General features: G+C 47.9%; 12 non-coding genes across 12 annotated transcripts; all 12 read right to left on the bottom strand.

Moving 5' to 3' along the window:
* Positions 1 to 50: 50 nt before the first annotated feature.
* On the bottom strand, positions 51 to 241 carry LOC142685713 (U2 spliceosomal RNA). Its single transcript, XR_012855166.1, has one exon. It is a non-coding gene; the product is annotated as a U2 spliceosomal RNA (small nuclear RNA).
* Positions 242 to 1,521: 1,280 nt separating this feature from the next.
* On the bottom strand, positions 1,522 to 1,712 carry LOC142685712 (U2 spliceosomal RNA). The gene has a single exon (XR_012855165.1). It is a non-coding gene; the product is annotated as a U2 spliceosomal RNA (small nuclear RNA).
* A 1,276-nt stretch (positions 1,713 to 2,988) lies between these two features.
* Positions 2,989 to 3,179, bottom strand: LOC142685711 (U2 spliceosomal RNA). Its single transcript, XR_012855164.1, has one exon. It is a non-coding gene; the product is annotated as a U2 spliceosomal RNA (small nuclear RNA).
* Positions 3,180 to 4,475: 1,296 nt separating this feature from the next.
* Positions 4,476 to 4,666, bottom strand: LOC142685710 (U2 spliceosomal RNA). Its single transcript, XR_012855163.1, has one exon. It is a non-coding gene; the product is annotated as a U2 spliceosomal RNA (small nuclear RNA).
* Positions 4,667 to 5,942: 1,276 nt separating this feature from the next.
* Positions 5,943 to 6,133, bottom strand: LOC142685708 (U2 spliceosomal RNA). Its single transcript, XR_012855161.1, has one exon. It is a non-coding gene; the product is annotated as a U2 spliceosomal RNA (small nuclear RNA).
* Positions 6,134 to 7,413: 1,280 nt separating this feature from the next.
* Positions 7,414 to 7,604, bottom strand: LOC142685707 (U2 spliceosomal RNA). The gene has a single exon (XR_012855160.1). It is a non-coding gene; the product is annotated as a U2 spliceosomal RNA (small nuclear RNA).
* A 1,288-nt stretch (positions 7,605 to 8,892) lies between these two features.
* Positions 8,893 to 9,083, bottom strand: LOC142685706 (U2 spliceosomal RNA). Its single transcript, XR_012855159.1, has one exon. It is a non-coding gene; the product is annotated as a U2 spliceosomal RNA (small nuclear RNA).
* Positions 9,084 to 10,375: 1,292 nt separating this feature from the next.
* LOC142685704 (U2 spliceosomal RNA) lies at positions 10,376 to 10,566 on the bottom strand. Its single transcript, XR_012855158.1, has one exon. It is a non-coding gene; the product is annotated as a U2 spliceosomal RNA (small nuclear RNA).
* A 1,291-nt stretch (positions 10,567 to 11,857) lies between these two features.
* Positions 11,858 to 12,048, bottom strand: LOC142685703 (U2 spliceosomal RNA). The gene has a single exon (XR_012855157.1). It is a non-coding gene; the product is annotated as a U2 spliceosomal RNA (small nuclear RNA).
* Positions 12,049 to 13,337: 1,289 nt separating this feature from the next.
* Positions 13,338 to 13,528, bottom strand: LOC142685702 (U2 spliceosomal RNA). The gene has a single exon (XR_012855156.1). It is a non-coding gene; the product is annotated as a U2 spliceosomal RNA (small nuclear RNA).
* Positions 13,529 to 14,820: 1,292 nt separating this feature from the next.
* On the bottom strand, positions 14,821 to 15,011 carry LOC142685701 (U2 spliceosomal RNA). Its single transcript, XR_012855155.1, has one exon. It is a non-coding gene; the product is annotated as a U2 spliceosomal RNA (small nuclear RNA).
* Positions 15,012 to 16,307: 1,296 nt separating this feature from the next.
* LOC142685848 (U2 spliceosomal RNA) lies at positions 16,308 to 16,498 on the bottom strand. Its single transcript, XR_012855288.1, has one exon. It is a non-coding gene; the product is annotated as a U2 spliceosomal RNA (small nuclear RNA).
* Between the last annotated feature and the right edge of the window lie 1,144 nt (positions 16,499 to 17,642).

Below are 17,642 nucleotides of genomic sequence, written 5' to 3'. Positions count from 1 at the left end.
AGCAAAGACAAAAAACACTTTTGGAATCTGCTTTTAGTCAACACATAAGGAAAGGGTGCACCGGTCCTGGAAATACTGCAATACCAGGTCAATGCGTGGAGTGGACAGAGCAAGCTCTATTTCCATCTCCCTGTTCTAAAAATCCATTTAATATATGGTCCCCAGATAGGGGACGTATCAGATATTAAACTGATAAGAACAGATACTACACTTGATCTTAGCCAAAAGGCCGAGAAGCGATAACCCGAACGGGCCGCGCGTTGCCCGAGCCTGCCCGATACTGCTGTTCAGCCCTTGCAGCGATTCAGCCTACTTCTAGGCAATTCCATGGGGCCCTGCAGGCTCACACACTCACAGCTACACGGGAGGTGAATAAAGGCCGGAGAGGAAGCCAGACAGGATTTGCTTCTTTTGCTTGCACCACAATGCAGTGCTGAAAGAGGAGGAATCTACATAAAAACGCCTTCCTGGCAACGCCCAAATGCCCTGCTGCCATGCAGATAAACACTGGCAGCGGCAGCAAGTGCATGCCCACAGCCACCCCTTGTTCCTTCACACCTTGTATCAGCTGTAATCCAGTCCAGTCCAGTGCTGCCTGCTGAGCAGCACTGACCAACACTGCCTGGGCCCAGGCTTTTATCTCTGAGGCCCCATTATGATGTCAGAAAGCTGGCTCTGGAATCCTGAGGGCTCCACTATGACACGTGCAAAGTTCCGTCTGAACTTTATATAAGACGGTGAGGCTCAGTCAGTCACTCAGTGTTGCCTGAGAGGGCAACACTGCAACAGCCGGCCGCCAGGCTGTCTTTTTTTTGCACAGCTAGTTGCCTCCAGGAGGCCACAAGAGGGAGACAAGGGACTGCAAAATGGAAAATAGGCATCCACCAACTTTACAGACAACTTCTCCTTGCTCCTACAACCTCCATCCTTGCACAGTTTGTTATTCTTCTAGGTAACATAGTAACAAATCCAAATTGCTGCTCTCTTTGTAGGCAAGCAAGGCTTTGTTGCAACTGCAATTCTTACTTCTTCTTGAAATGTAGGGACGACAGTACATTCCATCACATCCATCTAGTGTACACAGGTAGGTCCATTGTGGCGGGCAGGCGAGCGGGCGGGCTGCTTTATTGGCTGTTTGCTGTTCCCCTACTCCACTCCACTATTTGACTGTTGTGCTGCATCAATCAATCAATCAATCAATCAATCAATCAATCAATCAATCAGTGGCTGGCTCAGGTGCAGCTCTTTAACTTACCTAAAAGGGAGGGCGGAGAGAAGACAAGGAAGGTGAATGAGGTGTTCCAATGTGAAATGCCGGAAACACAGAAACACAGACGACACACAACAAGAGGTGGCAATCTATTCATTAATTGCATTTAATCAATGAGCTCATTATCACTCATGCATTGTCCAACAGGTGTTGAAATAATGGGATTAAAAGGGGAGATCCTTTCAGAAAGACAGAAACAATAGCAAAGACAAAAAACACTTTTGGAATCTGCTTTTAGTCAACACATAAGGAAAGGGTGCACCGGTCCTGGAAATACTGCAATACCAGGTCAATGCGTGGAGTGGACAGAGCAAGCTCTATTTCCATCTCCCTGTTCTAAAAATCCATTTAATATATGGTCCCCAGATAGGGGACGTATCAGATATTAAACTGATAAGAACAGATACTACACTTGATCTTAGCCAAAAGGCCGAGAAGCGATAACCCGAACGGGCCGCGCGTTGCCCGAGCCTGCCCGATACTGCTGTTCAGCCCTTGCAGCGATTCAGCCTACTTCTAGGCAATTCCATGGGGCCCTGCAGGCTCACACACTCACAGCTACACGGGAGGTGAATAAAGGCCGGAGAGGAAGCCAGACAGGATTTGCTTCTTTTGCTTGCACCACAATGCAGTGCTGAAAGAGGAGGAATCTACATAAAAACGCCTTCCTGGCAACGCCCAAATGCCCTGCTGCCATGCAGATAAACACTGGCAGCGGCAGCAAGTGCATGCCCACAGCCACCCCTTGTTCCTTCACACCTTGTATCAGCTGTAATCCAGTCCAGTCCAGTGCTGCCTGCTGAGCAGCACTGACCAACACTGCCTGGGCCCAGGCTTTTATCTCTGAGGCCCCATTATGATGTCAGAAAGCTGGCTCTGGAATCCTGAGGGCTCCACTATGACACGTGCAAAGTTCCGTCTGAACTTTATATAAGACGGTGAGGCTCAGTCAGTCACTCAGTGTTGCCTGAGAGGGCAACACTGCAACAGCCGGCCGCCAGGCTGTCTTTTTTTTGCACAGCTAGTTGCCTCCAGGAGGCCACAAGAGGGAGACAAGGGACTGCAAAATGGAAAATAGGCATCCACCAACTTTACAGACAACTTCTCCTTGCTCCTACAACCTCCATCCTTGCACAGTTTGTTATTCTTCTAGGTAACATAGTAACAAATCCAAATTGCTGCTCTCTTTGTAGGCAAGCAAGGCTTTGTTGCAACTGCAATTCTTACTTCTTCTTGAAATGTAGGGACGACAGTACATTCCATCACATCCATCTAGTGTACACAGGTAGGTCCATTGTGGCGGGCAGGCGAGCGGGCGGGCTGCTTTATTGGCTGTTTGCTGTTCCCCTACTCCACTCCACTATTTGACTGTTGTGCTGCATCAATCAATCAATCAATCAATCAATCAATCAATCAATCAGTGGCTGGCTCAGGTGCAGCTCTTTAACTTACCTAAAAGGGAGGGCGGAGAGAAGACAAGGAAGGTGAATGAGGTGTTCCAATGTGAAATGCCGGAAACACAGAAACACAGACGACACACAACAAGAGGTGGCAATCTATTCATTAATTGCATTTAATCAATGAGCTCATTATCACTCATGCATTGTCCAACAGGTGTTGAAATAATGGGATTAAAAGGGGAGATCCCTTCAGAAAGACAGAAACAATAGCAAAGACAAAAAACACTTTTGGAATCTGCTTTTAGTCAACACATAAGGAAAGGGTGCACCGGTCCTGGAAATACTGCAATACCAGGTCAATGCGTGGAGTGGACAGAGCAAGCTCTATTTCCATCTCCCTGTTCTAAAAATCCATTTAATATATGGTCCCCAGATAGGGGACGTATCAGATATTAAACTGATAAGAACAGATACTACACTTGATCTTAGCCAAAAGGCCGAGAAGCGATAACCCGAACGGGCCGCGCGTTGCCCGAGCCTGCCCGATACTGCTGTTCAGCCCTTGCAGCGATTCAGCCTACTTCTAGGCAATTCCATGGGGCCCTGCAGGCTCACACACTCACAGCTACACGGGAGGTGAATAAAGGCCGGAGAGGAAGCCAGACAGGATTTGCTTCTTTTGCTTGCACCACAATGCAGTGCTGAAAGAGGAGGAATCTACATAAAAACGCCTTCCTGGCAACGCCCAAATGCCCTGCTGCCATGCAGATAAACACTGGCAGCGGCAGCAAGTGCATGCCCACAGCCACCCCTTGTTCCTTCACACCTTGTATCAGCTGTAATCCAGTCCAGTCCAGTGCTGCCTGCTGAGCAGCACTGACCAACACTGCCTGGGCCCAGGCTTTTATCTCTGAGGCCCCATTATGATGTCAGAAAGCTGGCTCTGGAATCCTGAGGGCTCCACTATGACACGTGCAAAGTTCCGTCTGAACTTTATATAAGACGGTGAGGCTCAGTCAGTCACTCAGTGTTGCCTGAGAGGGCAACACTGCAACAGCCGGCCGCCAGGCTGTCTTTTTTTTGCACAGCTAGTTGCCTCCAGGAGGCCACAAGAGGGAGACAAGGGACTGCAAAATGGAAAATAGGCATCCACCAACTTTACAGACAACTTCTCCTTGCTCCTACAACCTCCATCCTTGCACAGTTTGTTATTCTTCTAGGTAACATAGTAACAAATCCAAATTGCTGCTCTCTTTGTAGGCAAGCAAGGCTTTGTTGCAACTGCAATTCTTACTTCTTCTTGAAATGTAGGGACGACAGTACATTCCATCACATCCATCTAGTGTACACAGGTAGGTCCATTGTGGCGGGCAGGCGAGCGGGCGGGCTGCTTTATTGGCTGTTTGCTGTTTCCCTACTCCACTCCACTATTTGACTGTTGTGCTGCATCAATCAATCAATCAATCAATCAATCAATCAATCAATCAATCAATCAATCAATCAATCAGTGGCTGGCTCAGGTGCAGCTCTTTAACTTACCTAAAAGGGAGGGCGGAGAGAAGACAAGGAAGGTGAATGAGGTGTTCCAATGTGAAATGCCGGAAACACAGAAACACAGACGACACACAACAAGAGGTGGCAATCTATTCATTAATTGCATTTAATCAATGAGCTCATTATCACTCATGCATTGTCCAACAGGTGTTGAAATAATGGGATTAAAAGGGGAGATCCCTTCAGAAAGACAGAAACAATAGCAAAGACAAAAAACACTTTTGGAATCTGCTTTTAGTCAACACATAAGGAAAGGGTGCACCGGTCCTGGAAATACTGCAATACCAGGTCAATGCGTGGAGTGGACAGAGCAAGCTCTATTTCCATCTCCCTGTTCTAAAAATCCATTTAATATATGGTCCCCAGATAGGGGACGTATCAGATATTAAACTGATAAGAACAGATACTACACTTGATCTTAGCCAAAAGGCCGAGAAGCGATAACCCGAACGGGCCGCGCGTTGCCCGAGCCTGCCCGATACTGCTGTTCAGCCCTTGCAGCGATTCAGCCTACTTCTAGGCAATTCCATGGGGCCCTGCAGGCTCACACACTCACAGCTACACGGGAGGTGAATAAAGGCCGGAGAGGAAGCCAGACAGGATTTGCTTCTTTTGCTTGCACCACAATGCAGTGCTGAAAGAGGAGGAATCTACATAAAAACGCCTTCCTGGCAACGCCCAAATGCCCTGCTGCCATGCAGATAAACACTGGCAGCGGCAGCAAGTGCATGCCCACAGCCACCCCTTGTTCCTTCACACCTTGTATCAGCTGTAATCCAGTCCAGTCCAGTGCTGCCTGCTGAGCAGCACTGACCAACACTGCCTGGGCCCAGGCTTTTATCTCTGAGGCCCCATTATGATGTCAGAAAGCTGGCTCTGGAATCCTGAGGGCTCCACTATGACACGTGCAAAGTTCCGTCTGAACTTACTTTATATAAGACGGTGAGGCTCAGTCAGTCACTCAGTGTTGCCTGAGAGGGCAACACTGCAACAGCCGGCCGCCAGGCTGTCTTTTTTTTGCACAGCTAGTTGCCTCCAGGAGGCCACAAGAGGGAGACAAGGGACTGCAAAATGGAAAATAGGCATCCACCAACTTTACAGACAACTTCTCCTTGCTCCTACAACCTCCATCCTAGCACAGTTTGTTATTCTTCTAGGTAACATAGTAACAAATCCAAATTGCTGCTCTCTTTGTAGGCAAGCAAGGCTTTGTTGCAACTGCAATTCTTACTTCTTCTTGAAATGTAGGGACGACAGTACATTCCATCACATCCATCTAGTGTACACAGGTAGGTCCATTGTGGCGGGCAGGCGAGCGGGCGGGCTGCTTTATTGGCTGTTTGCTGTTCCCCTACTCCACTCCACTATTTGACTGTTGTGCTGCATCAATCAATCAATCAATCAATCAATCAATCAATCAGTGGCTGGCTCAGGTGCAGCTCTTTAACTTACCTAAAAGGGAGGGCGGAGAGAAGACAAGGAAGGTGAATGAGGTGTTCCAATGTGAAATGCCGGAAACACAGAAACACAGACGACACACAACAAGAGGTGGCAATCTATTCATTAATTGCATTTAATCAATGAGCTCATTATCACTCATGCATTGTCCAACAGGTGTTGAAATAATGGGATTAAAAGGGGAGATCCCTTCAGAAAGACAGAAACAATAGCAAAGACAAAAAACACTTTTGGAATCTGCTTTTAGTCAACACATAAGGAAAGGGTGCACCGGTCCTGGAAATACTGCAATACCAGGTCAATGCGTGGAGTGGACAGAGCAAGCTCTATTTCCATCTCCCTGTTCTAAAAATCCATTTAATATATGGTCCCCAGATAGGGGACGTATCAGATATTAAACTGATAAGAACAGATACTACACTTGATCTTAGCCAAAAGGCCGAGAAGCGATAACCCGAACGGGCCGCGCGTTGCCCGAGCCTGCCCGATACTGCTGTTCAGCCCTTGCAGCGATTCAGCCTACTTCTAGGCAATTCCATGGGGCCCTGCAGGCTCACACACTCACAGCTACACGGGAGGTGAATAAAGGCCGGAGAGGAAGCCAGACAGGATTTGCTTCTTTTGCTTGCACCACAATGCAGTGCTGAAAGAGGAGGAATCTACATAAAAACGCCTTCCTGGCAACGCCCAAATGCCCTGCTGCCATGCAGATAAACACTGGCAGCGGCAGCAAGTGCATGCCCACAGCCACCCCTTGTTCCTTCACACCTTGTATCAGCTGTAATCCAGTCCAGTCCAGTGCTGCCTGCTGAGCAGCACTGACCAACACTGCCTGGGCCCAGGCTTTTATCTCTGAGGCCCCATTATGATGTCAGAAAGCTGGCTCTGGAATCCTGAGGGCTCCACTATGACACGTGCAAAGTTCCGTCTGAACTTTATATAAGACGGTGAGGCTCAGTCAGTCACTCAGTGTTGCCTGAGAGGGCAACACTGCAACAGCCGGCCGCCAGGCTGTCTTTTTTTTGCACAGCTAGTTGCCTCCAGGAGGCCACAAGAGGGAGACAAGGGACTGCAAAATGGAAAATAGGCATCCACCAACTTTACAGACAACTTCTCCTTGCTCCTACAACCTCCATCCTTGCACAGTTTGTTATTCTTCTAGGTAACATAGTAACAAATCCAAATTGCTGCTCTCTTTGTAGGCAAGCAAGGCTTTGTTGCAACTGCAATTCTTACTTCTTCTTGAAATGTAGGGACGACAGTACATTCCATCACATCCATCTAGTGTACACAGGTAGGTCCATTGTGGCGGGCAGGCGAGCGGGCGGGCTGCTTTATTGGCTGTTTGCTGTTCCCCTACTCCACTCCACTATTTGACTGTTGTGCTGCATCAATCAATCAATCAATCAATCAATCAATCAATCAATCAATCAGTGGCTGGCTCAGGTGCAGCTCCTTAACTTACCTAAAAGGGAGGGCGGAGAGAAGACAAGGAAGGTGAATGAGGTGTTCCAATGTGAAATGCCGGAAACACAGAAACACAGACGACACACAACAAGAGGTGGCAATCTATTCATTAATTGCATTTAATCAATGAGCTCATTATCACTCATGCATTGTCCAACAGGTGTTGAAATAATGGGATTAAAAGGGGAGATCCCTTCAGAAAGACAGAAACAATAGCAAAGACAAAAAACACTTTTGGAATCTGCTTTTAGTCAACACATAAGGAAAGGGTGCACCGGTCCTGGAAATACTGCAATACCAGGTCAATGCGTGGAGTGGACAGAGCAAGCTCTATTTCCATCTCCCTGTTCTAAAAATCCATTTAATATATGGTCCCCAGATAGGGGACGTATCAGATATTAAACTGATAAGAACAGATACTACACTTGATCTTAGCCAAAAGGCCGAGAAGCGATAACCCGAACGGGCCGCGCGTTGCCCGAGCCTGCCCGATACTGCTGTTCAGCCCTTGCAGCGATTCAGCCTACTTCTAGGCAATTCCATGGGGCCCTGCAGGCTCACACACTCACAGCTACACGGGAGGTGAATAAAGGCCGGAGAGGAAGCCAGACAGGATTTGCTTCTTTTGCTTGCACCACAATGCAGTGCTGAAAGAGGAGGAATCTACATAAAAACGCCTTCCTGGCAACGCCCAAATGCCCTGCTGCCATGCAGATAAACACTGGCAGCGGCAGCAAGTGCATGCCCACAGCCACCCCTTGTTCCTTCACACCTTGTATCAGCTGTAATCCAGTCCAGTCCAGTGCTGCCTGCTGAGCAGCACTGACCAACACTGCCTGGGCCCAGGCTTTTATCTCTGAGGCCCCATTATGATGTCAGAAAGCTGGCTCTGGAATCCTGAGGGCTCCACTATGACACGTGCAAAGTTCCGTCTGAACTTTATATAAGACGGTGAGGCTCAGTCAGTCACTCAGTGTTGCCTGAGAGGGCAACACTGCAACAGCCGGCCGCCAGGCTGTCTTTTTTTTGCACAGCTAGTTGCCTCCAGGAGGCCACAAGAGGGAGACAAGGGACTGCAAAATGGAAAATAGGCATCCACCAACTTTACAGACAACTTCTCCTTGCTCCTACAACCTCCATCCTTGCACAGTTTGTTATTCTTCTAGGTAACATAGTAACAAATCCAAATTGCTGCTCTCTTTGTAGGCAAGCAAGGCTTTGTTGCAACTGCAATTCTTACTTCTTCTTGAAATGTAGGGACGACAGTACATTCCATCACATCCATCTAGTGTACACAGGTAGGTCCATTGTGGCGGGCAGGCGAGCGGGCGGGCTGCTTTATTGGCTGTTTGCTGTTCCCCTACTCCACTCCACTATTTGACTGTTGTGCTGCATCAATCAATCAATCAATCAATCAATCAATCAATCAATCAATCAATCAATCAGTGGCTGGCTCAGGTGCAGCTCTTTAACTTACCTAAAAGGGAGGGCGGAGAGAAGACAAGGAAGGTGAATGAGGTGTTCCAATGTGAAATGCCGGAAACACAGAAACACAGACGACACACAACAAGAGGTGGCAATCTATTCATTAATTGCATTTAATCAATGAGCTCATTATCACTCATGCATTGTCCAACAGGTGTTGAAATAATGGGATTAAAAGGGGAGATCCCTTCAGAAAGACAGAAACAATAGCAAAGACAAAAAACACTTTTGGAATCTGCTTTTAGTCAACACATAAGGAAAGGGTGCACCGGTCCTGGAAATACTGCAATACCAGGTCAATGCGTGGAGTGGACAGAGCAAGCTCTATTTCCATCTCCCTGTTCTAAAAATCCATTTAATATATGGTCCCCAGATAGGGGACGTATCAGATATTAAACTGATAAGAACAGATACTACACTTGATCTTAGCCAAAAGGCCGAGAAGCGATAACCCGAACGGGCCGCGCGTTGCCCGAGCCTGCCCGATACTGCTGTTCAGCCCTTGCAGCGATTCAGCCTACTTCTAGGCAATTCCATGGGGCCCTGCAGGCTCACACACTCACAGCTACACGGGAGGTGAATAAAGGCCGGAGAGGAAGCCAGACAGGATTTGCTTCTTTTGCTTGCACCACAATGCAGTGCTGAAAGAGGAGGAATCTACATAAAAACGCCTTCCTGGCAACGCCCAAATGCCCTGCTGCCATGCAGATAAACACTGGCAGCGGCAGCAAGTGCATGCCCACAGCCACCCCTTGTTCCTTCACACCTTGTATCAGCTGTAATCCAGTCCAGTCCAGTGCTGCCTGCTGAGCAGCACTGACCAACACTGCCTGGGCCCAGGCTTTTATCTCTGAGGCCCCATTATGATGTCAGAAAGCTGGCTCTGGAATCCTGAGGGCTCCACTATGACACGTGCAAAGTTCCGTCTGAACTTTATATAAGACGGTGAGGCTCAGTCAGTCACTCAGTGTTGCCTGAGAGGGCAACACTGCAACAGCCGGCCGCCAGGCTGTCTTTTTTTTGCACAGCTAGTTGCCTCCAGGAGGCCACAAGAGGGAGACAAGGGACTGCAAAATGGAAAATAGGCATCCACCAACTTTACAGACAACTTCTCCTTGCTCCTACAACCTCCATCCTTGCACAGTTTGTTATTCTTCTAGGTAACATAGTAACAAATCCAAATTGCTGCTCTCTTTGTAGGCAAGCAAGGCTTTGTTGCAACTGCAATTCTTACTTCTTCTTGAAATGTAGGGACGACAGTACATTCCATCACATCCATCTAGTGTACACAGGTAGGTCCATTGTGGCGGGCAGGCGAGCGGGCGGGCTGCTTTATTGGCTGTTTGCTGTTCCCCTACTCCACTCCACTATTTGACTGTTGTGCTGCATCAATCAATCAATCAATCAATCAATCAATCAATCAATCAATCAATCAATCAATCAGTGGCTGGCTCAGGTGCAGCTCTTTAACTTACCTAAAAGGGAGGGCGGAGAGAAGACAAGGAAGGTGAATGAGGTGTTCCAATGTGAAATGCCGGAAACACAGAAACACAGACGACACACAACAAGAGGTGGCAATCTATTCATTAATTGCATTTAATCAATGAGCTCATTATCACTCATGCATTGTCCAACAGGTGTTGAAATAATGGGATTAAAAGGGGAGATCCCTTCAGAAAGACAGAAACAATAGCAAAGACAAAAAACACTTTTGGAATCTGCTTTTAGTCAACACATAAGGAAAGGGTGCACCGGTCCTGGAAATACTGCAATACCAGGTCAATGCGTGGAGTGGACAGAGCAAGCTCTATTTCCATCTCCCTGTTCTAAAAATCCATTTAATATATGGTCCCCAGATAGGGGACGTATCAGATATTAAACTGATAAGAACAGATACTACACTTGATCTTAGCCAAAAGGCCGAGAAGCGATAACCCGAACGGGCCGCGCGTTGCCCGAGCCTGCCCGATACTGCTGTTCAGCCCTTGCAGCGATTCAGCCTACTTCTAGGCAATTCCATGGGGCCCTGCAGGCTCACACACTCACAGCTACACGGGAGGTGAATAAAGGCCGGAGAGGAAGCCAGACAGGATTTGCTTCTTTTGCTTGCACCACAATGCAGTGCTGAAAGAGGAGGAATCTACATAAAAACGCCTTCCTGGCAACGCCCAAAGCCCTGCTGCCATGCAGATAAACACTGGCAGCGGCAGCAAGTGCATGCCCACAGCCACCCCTTGTTCCTTCACACCTTGTATCAGCTGTAATCCAGTCCAGTCCAGTGCTGCCTGCTGAGCAGCACTGACCAACACTGCCTGGGCCCAGGCTTTTATCTCTGAGGCCCCATTATGATGTCAGAAAGCTGGCTCTGGAATCCTGAGGGCTCCACTATGACACGTGCAAAGTTCCGTCTGAACTTTATATAAGACGGTGAGGCTCAGTCAGTCACTCAGTGTTGCCTGAGAGGGCAACACTGCAACAGCCGGCCGCCAGGCTGTCTTTTTTTTGCACAGCTAGTTGCCTCCAGGAGGCCACAAGAGGGAGACAAGGGACTGCAAAATGGAAAATAGGCATCCACCAACTTTACAGACAACTTCTCCTTGCTCCTACAACCTCCATCCTTGCACAGTTTGTTATTCTTCTAGGTAACATAGTAACAAATCCAAATTGCTGCTCTCTTTGTAGGCAAGCAAGGCTTTGTTGCAACTGCAATTCTTACTTCTTCTTGAAATGTAGGGACGACAGTACATTCCATCACATCCATCTAGTGTACACAGGTAGGTCCATTGTGGCGGGCAGGCGAGCGGGCGGGCTGCTTTATTGGCTGTTTGCTGTTCCCCTACTCCACTCCACTATTTGACTGTTGTGCTGCATCAATCAATCAATCAATCAATCAATCAATCAATCAATCAATCAATCAATCAATCAGTGGCTGGCTCAGGTGCAGCTCTTTAACTTACCTAAAAGGGAGGGCGGAGAGAAGACAAGGAAGGTGAATGAGGTGTTCCAATGTGAAATGCCGGAAACACAGAAACACAGACGACACACAACAAGAGGTGGCAATCTATTCATTAATTGCATTTAATCAATGAGCTCATTATCACTCATGCATTGTCCAACAGGTGTTGAAATAATGGGATTAAAAGGGGAGATCCCTTCAGAAAGACAGAAACAATAGCAAAGACAAAAAACACTTTTGGAATCTGCTTTTAGTCAACACATAAGGAAAGGGTGCACCGGTCCTGGAAATACTGCAATACCAGGTCAATGCGTGGAGTGGACAGAGCAAGCTCTATTTCCATCTCCCTGTTCTAAAAATCCATTTAATATATGGTCCCCAGATAGGGGACGTATCAGATATTAAACTGATAAGAACAGATACTACACTTGATCTTAGCCAAAAGGCCGAGAAGCGATAACCCGAACGGGCCGCGCGTTGCCCGAGCCTGCCCGATACTGCTGTTCAGCCCTTGCAGCGATTCAGCCTACTTCTAGGCAATTCCATGGGGCCCTGCAGGCTCACACACTCACAGCTACACGGGAGGTGAATAAAGGCCGGAGAGGAAGCCAGACAGGATTTGCTTCTTTTGCTTGCACCACAATGCAGTGCTGAAAGAGGAGGAATCTACATAAAAACGCCTTCCTGGCAACGCCCAAATGCCCTGCTGCCATGCAGATAAACACTGGCAGCGGCAGCAAGTGCATGCCCACAGCCACCCCTTGTTCCTTCACACCTTGTATCAGCTGTAATCCAGTCCAGTCCAGTGCTGCCTGCTGAGCAGCACTGACCAACACTGCCTGGGCCCAGGCTTTTATCTCTGAGGCCCCATTATGATGTCAGAAAGCTGGCTCTGGAATCCTGAGGGCTCCACTATGACACGTGCAAAGTTCCGTCTGAACTTTATATAAGACGGTGAGGCTCAGTCAGTCACTCAGTGTTGCCTGAGAGGGCAACACTGCAACAGCCGGCCGCCAGGCTGTCTTTTTTTTGCACAGCTAGTTGCCTCCAGGAGGCCACAAGAGGGAGACAAGGGACTGCAAAATGGAAAATAGGCATCCACCAACTTTACAGACAACTTCTCCTTGCTCCTACAACCTCCATCCTTGCACAGTTTGTTATTCTTCTAGGTAACATAGTAACAAATCCAAATTGCTGCTCTCTTTGTAGGCAAGCAAGGCTTTGTTGCAACTGCAATTCTTACTTCTTCTTGGGGACGACAGTACATTCCATCACATCCATCTAGTGTACACAGGTAGGTCCATTGTGGCGGGCAGGCGAGCGGGCGGGCTGCTTTATTGGCTGTTTGCTGTTCCCCTACTCCACTCCACTATTTGACTGTTGTGCTGCATCAATCAATCAATCAATCAATCAATCAATCAATCAATCAATCAATCAATCAATCAATCAGTGGCTGGCTCAGGTGCAGCTCTTTAACTTACCTAAAAGGGAGGGCGGAGAGAAGACAAGGAAGGTGAATGAGGTGTTCCAATGTGAAATGCCGGAAACACAGAAACACAGACGACACACAACAAGAGGTGGCAATCTATTCATTAATTGCATTTAATCAATGAGCTCATTATCACTCATGCATTGTCCAACAGGTGTTGAAATAATGGGATTAAAAGGGGAGATCCCTTCAGAAAGACAGAAACAATAGCAAAGACAAAAAACACTTTTGGAATCTGCTTTTAGTCAACACATAAGGAAAGGGTGCACCGGTCCTGGAAATACTGCAATACCAGGTCAATGCGTGGAGTGGACAGAGCAAGCTCTATTTCCATCTCCCTGTTCTAAAAATCCATTTAATATATGGTCCCCAGATAGGGGACGTATCAGATATTAAACTGATAAGAACAGATACTACACTTGATCTTAGCCAAAAGGCCGAGAAGCGATAACCCGAACGGGCCGCGCGTTGCCCGAGCCTGCCCGATACTGCTGTTCAGCCCTTGCAGCGATTCAGCCTACTTCTAGGCAATTCCATGGGGCCCTGCAGGCTCACACACTCACAGCTACACGGGAGGTGAATAAAGGCCGGAGAGGAAGCCAGACAGGATTTGCTTCTTTTGCTTGCACCACAATGCAGTGCTGAAAGAGGAGGAATCTACATAAAAACGCCTTCCTGGCAACGCCCAAATGCCCTGCTGCCATGCAGATAAACACTGGCAGCGGCAGCAAGTGCATGCCCACAGCCACCCCTTGTTCCTTCACACCTTGTATCAGCTGTAATCCAGTCCAGTCCAGTGCTGCCTGCTGAGCAGCACTGACCAACACTGCCTGGGCCCAGGCTTTTATCTCTGAGGCCCCATTATGATGTCAGAAAGCTGGCTCTGGAATCCTGAGGGCTCCACTATGACACGTGCAAAGTTCCGTCTGAACTTTATATAAGACGGTGAGGCTCAGTCAGTCACTCAGTGTTGCCTGAGAGGGCAACACTGCAACAGCCGGCCGCCAGGCTGTCTTTTTTTTGCACAGCTAGTTGCCTCCAGGAGGCCACAAGAGGGAGACAAGGGACTGCAAAATGGAAAATAGGCATCCACCAACTTTACAGACAACTTCTCCTTGCTCCTACAACCTCCATCCTTGCACAGTTTGTTATTCTTCTAGGTAACATAGTAACAAATCCAAATTGCTGCTCTCTTTGTAGGCAAGCAAGGCTTTGTTGCAACTGCAATTCTTACTTCTTCTTGAAATGTAGGGACGACAGTACATTCCATCACATCCATCTAGTGTACACAGGTAGGTCCATTGTGGCGGGCAGGCGAGCGGGCGGGCTGCTTTATTGGCTGTTTGCTGTTCCCCTACTCCACTCCACTATTTGACTGTTGTGCTGCATCAATCAATCAATCAATCAATCAATCAATCAATCAATCAATCAATCAATCAATCAGTGGCTGGCTCAGGTGCAGCTCTTTAACTTACCTAAAAGGGAGGGCGGAGAGAAGACAAGGAAGGTGAATGAGGTGTTCCAATGTGAAATGCCGGAAACACAGAAACACAGACGACACACAACAAGAGGTGGCAATCTATTCATTAATTGCATTTAATCAATGAGCTCATTATCACTCATGCATTGTCCAACAGGTGTTGAAATAATGGGATTAAAAGGGGAGATCCCTTCAGAAAGACAGAAACAATAGCAAAGACAAAAAACACTTTTGGAATCTGCTTTTAGTCAACACATAAGGAAAGGGTGCACCGGTCCTGGAAATACTGCAATACCAGGTCAATGCGTGGAGTGGACAGAGCAAGCTCTATTTCCATCTCCCTGTTCTAAAAATCCATTTAATATATGGTCCCCAGATAGGGGACGTATCAGATATTAAACTGATAAGAACAGATACTACACTTGATCTTAGCCAAAAGGCCGAGAAGCGATAACCCGAACGGGCCGCGCGTTGCCCGAGCCTGCCCGATACTGCTGTTCAGCCCTTGCAGCGATTCAGCCTACTTCTAGGCAATTCCATGGGGCCCTGCAGGCTCACACACTCACAGCTAGACGGGAGGTGAATAAAGGCCGGAGAGGAAGCCAGACAGGATTTGCTTCTTTTGCTTGCACCACAATGCAGTGCTGAAAGAGGAGGAATCTACATAAAAACGCCTTCCTGGCAACGCCCAAATGCCCTGCTGCCATGCAGATAAACACTGGCAGCGGCAGCAAGTGCATGCCCACAGCCACCCCTTGTTCCTTCACACCTTGTATCAGCTGTAATCCAGTCCAGTCCAGTGCTGCCTGCTGAGCAGCACTGACCAACACTGCCTGGGCCCAGGCTTTTATCTCTGAGGCCCCATTATGATGTCAGAAAGCTGGCTCTGGAATCCTGAGGGCTCCACTATGACACGTGCAAAGTTCCGTCTGAACTTTATATAAGACGGTGAGGCTCAGTCAGTCACTCAGTGTTGCCTGAGAGGGCAACACTGCAACAGCCGGCCGCCAGGCTGTCTTTTTTTTGCACAGCTAGTTGCCTCCAGGAGGCCACAAGAGGGAGACAAGGGACTGCAAAATGGAAAATAGGCATCCACCAACTTTACAGACAACTTCTCCTTGCTCCTACAACCTCCATCCTTGCACAGTTTGTTATTCTTCTAGGTAACATAGTAACAAATCCAAATTGCTGCTCTCTTTGTAGGCAAGCAAGGCTTTGTTGCAACTGCAATTCTTACTTCTTCTTGAAATGTAGGGACGACAGTACATTCCATCACATCCATCTAGTGTACACAGGTAGGTCCATTGTGGCGGGCAGGCGAGCGGGCGGGCTGCTTTATTGGCTGTTTGCTGTTCCCCTACTCCACTCCACTATTTGACTGTTGTGCTGCATCAATCAATCAATCAATCAATCAATCAATCAATCAATCAATCAATCAATCAATCAATCAGTGGCTGGCTCAGGTGCAGCTCTTTAACTTACCTAAAAGGGAGGGCGGAGAGAAGACAAGGAAGGTGAATGAGGTGTTCCAATGTGAAATGCCGGAAACACAGAAACACAGACGACACACAACAAGAGGTGGCAATCTATTCATTAATTGCATTTAATCAATGAGCTCATTATCACTCATGCATTGTCCAACAGGTGTTGAAATAATGGGATTAAAAGGGGAGATCCCTTCAGAAAGACAGAAACAATAGCAAAGACAAAAAACACTTTTGGAATCTGCTTTTAGTCAACACATAAGGAAAGGGTGCACCGGTCCTGGAAATACTGTAATACCAGGTCAATGCGTGGAGTGGACAGAGCAAGCTCTATTTCCATCTCCCTGTTCTAAAAATCCATTTAATATATGGTCCCCAGATAGGGGACGTATCAGATATTAAACTGATAAGAACAGATACTACACTTGATCTTAGCCAAAAGGCCGAGAAGCGATAACCCGAACGGGCCGCGCGTTGCCCGAGCCTGCCCGATACTGCTGTTCAGCCCTTGCAGCGATTCAGCCTACTTCTAGGCAATTCCATGGGGCCCTGCAGGCTCACACACTCACAGCTACACGGGAGGTGAATAAAGGCCGGAGAGGAAGCCAGACAGGATTTGCTTCTTTTGCTTGCACCACAATGCAGTGCTGAAAGAGGAGGAATCTACATAAAAACGCCTTCCTGGCAACGCCCAAATGCCCTGCTGCCATGCAGATAAACACTGGCAGCGGCAGCAAGTGCATGCCCACAGCCACCCCTTGTTCCTTCACACCTTGTATCAGCTGTAATCCAGTCCAGTCCAGTGCTGCCTGCTGAGCAGCACTGACCAACACTGCCTGGGCCCAGGCTTTTATCTCTGAGGCCCCATTATGATGTCAGAAAGCTGGCTCTGGAATCCTGAGGGCTCCACTATGACACGTGCAAAGTTCCGTCTGAACTTTATATAAGACGGTGAGGCTCAGTCAGTCACTCAGTGTTGCCTGAGAGGGCAACACTGCAACAGCCGGCCGCCAGGCTGTCTTTTTTTTGCACAGCTAGTTGCCTCCAGGAGGCCACAAGAGGGAGACAAGGGACTGCAAAATGGAAAATAGGCATCCACCAACTTTACAGACAACTTCTCCTTGCTCCTACAACCTCCATCCTTGCACAGTTTGTTATTCTTCTAGGTAACATAGTAACAAATCCAAATTGCTGCTCTCTTTGTAGGCAAGCAAGGCTTTGTTGCAACTGCAATTCTTACTTCTTCTTGAAATGTAGGGACGACAGTACATTCCATCACATCCATCTAGTGTACACAGGTAGGTCCATTGTGGCGGGCAGGCGAGCGGGCGGGCTGCTTTATTGGCTGTTTGCTGTTCCCCTACTCCACTCCACTATTTGACTGTTGTGCTGCATCAATCAATCAATCAATCAATCAATCAATCAATCAATCAGTGGCTGGCTCAGGTGCAGCTCTTTAACTTACCTAAAAGGGAGGTCGGAGAGAAGACAAGGAAGGTGAATGAGGTGTTCCAATGTGAAATGCCGGAAACACAGAAACACAGACGACACACAACAAGAGGTGGCAATCTATTCATTAATTGCATTTAATCAATGAGC

This window comes from Rhinoderma darwinii (assembly GCF_050947455.1).
Source record: "Rhinoderma darwinii isolate aRhiDar2 chromosome 5 unlocalized genomic scaffold, aRhiDar2.hap1 SUPER_5_unloc_15, whole genome shotgun sequence".
Classification (NCBI taxonomy): Eukaryota; Metazoa; Chordata; class Amphibia; order Anura; family Rhinodermatidae; genus Rhinoderma; species Rhinoderma darwinii.
The sequence above is the reverse complement of the archived record's forward strand: the minus strand, read 5'-3'. Positions and strand labels throughout refer to the sequence as shown.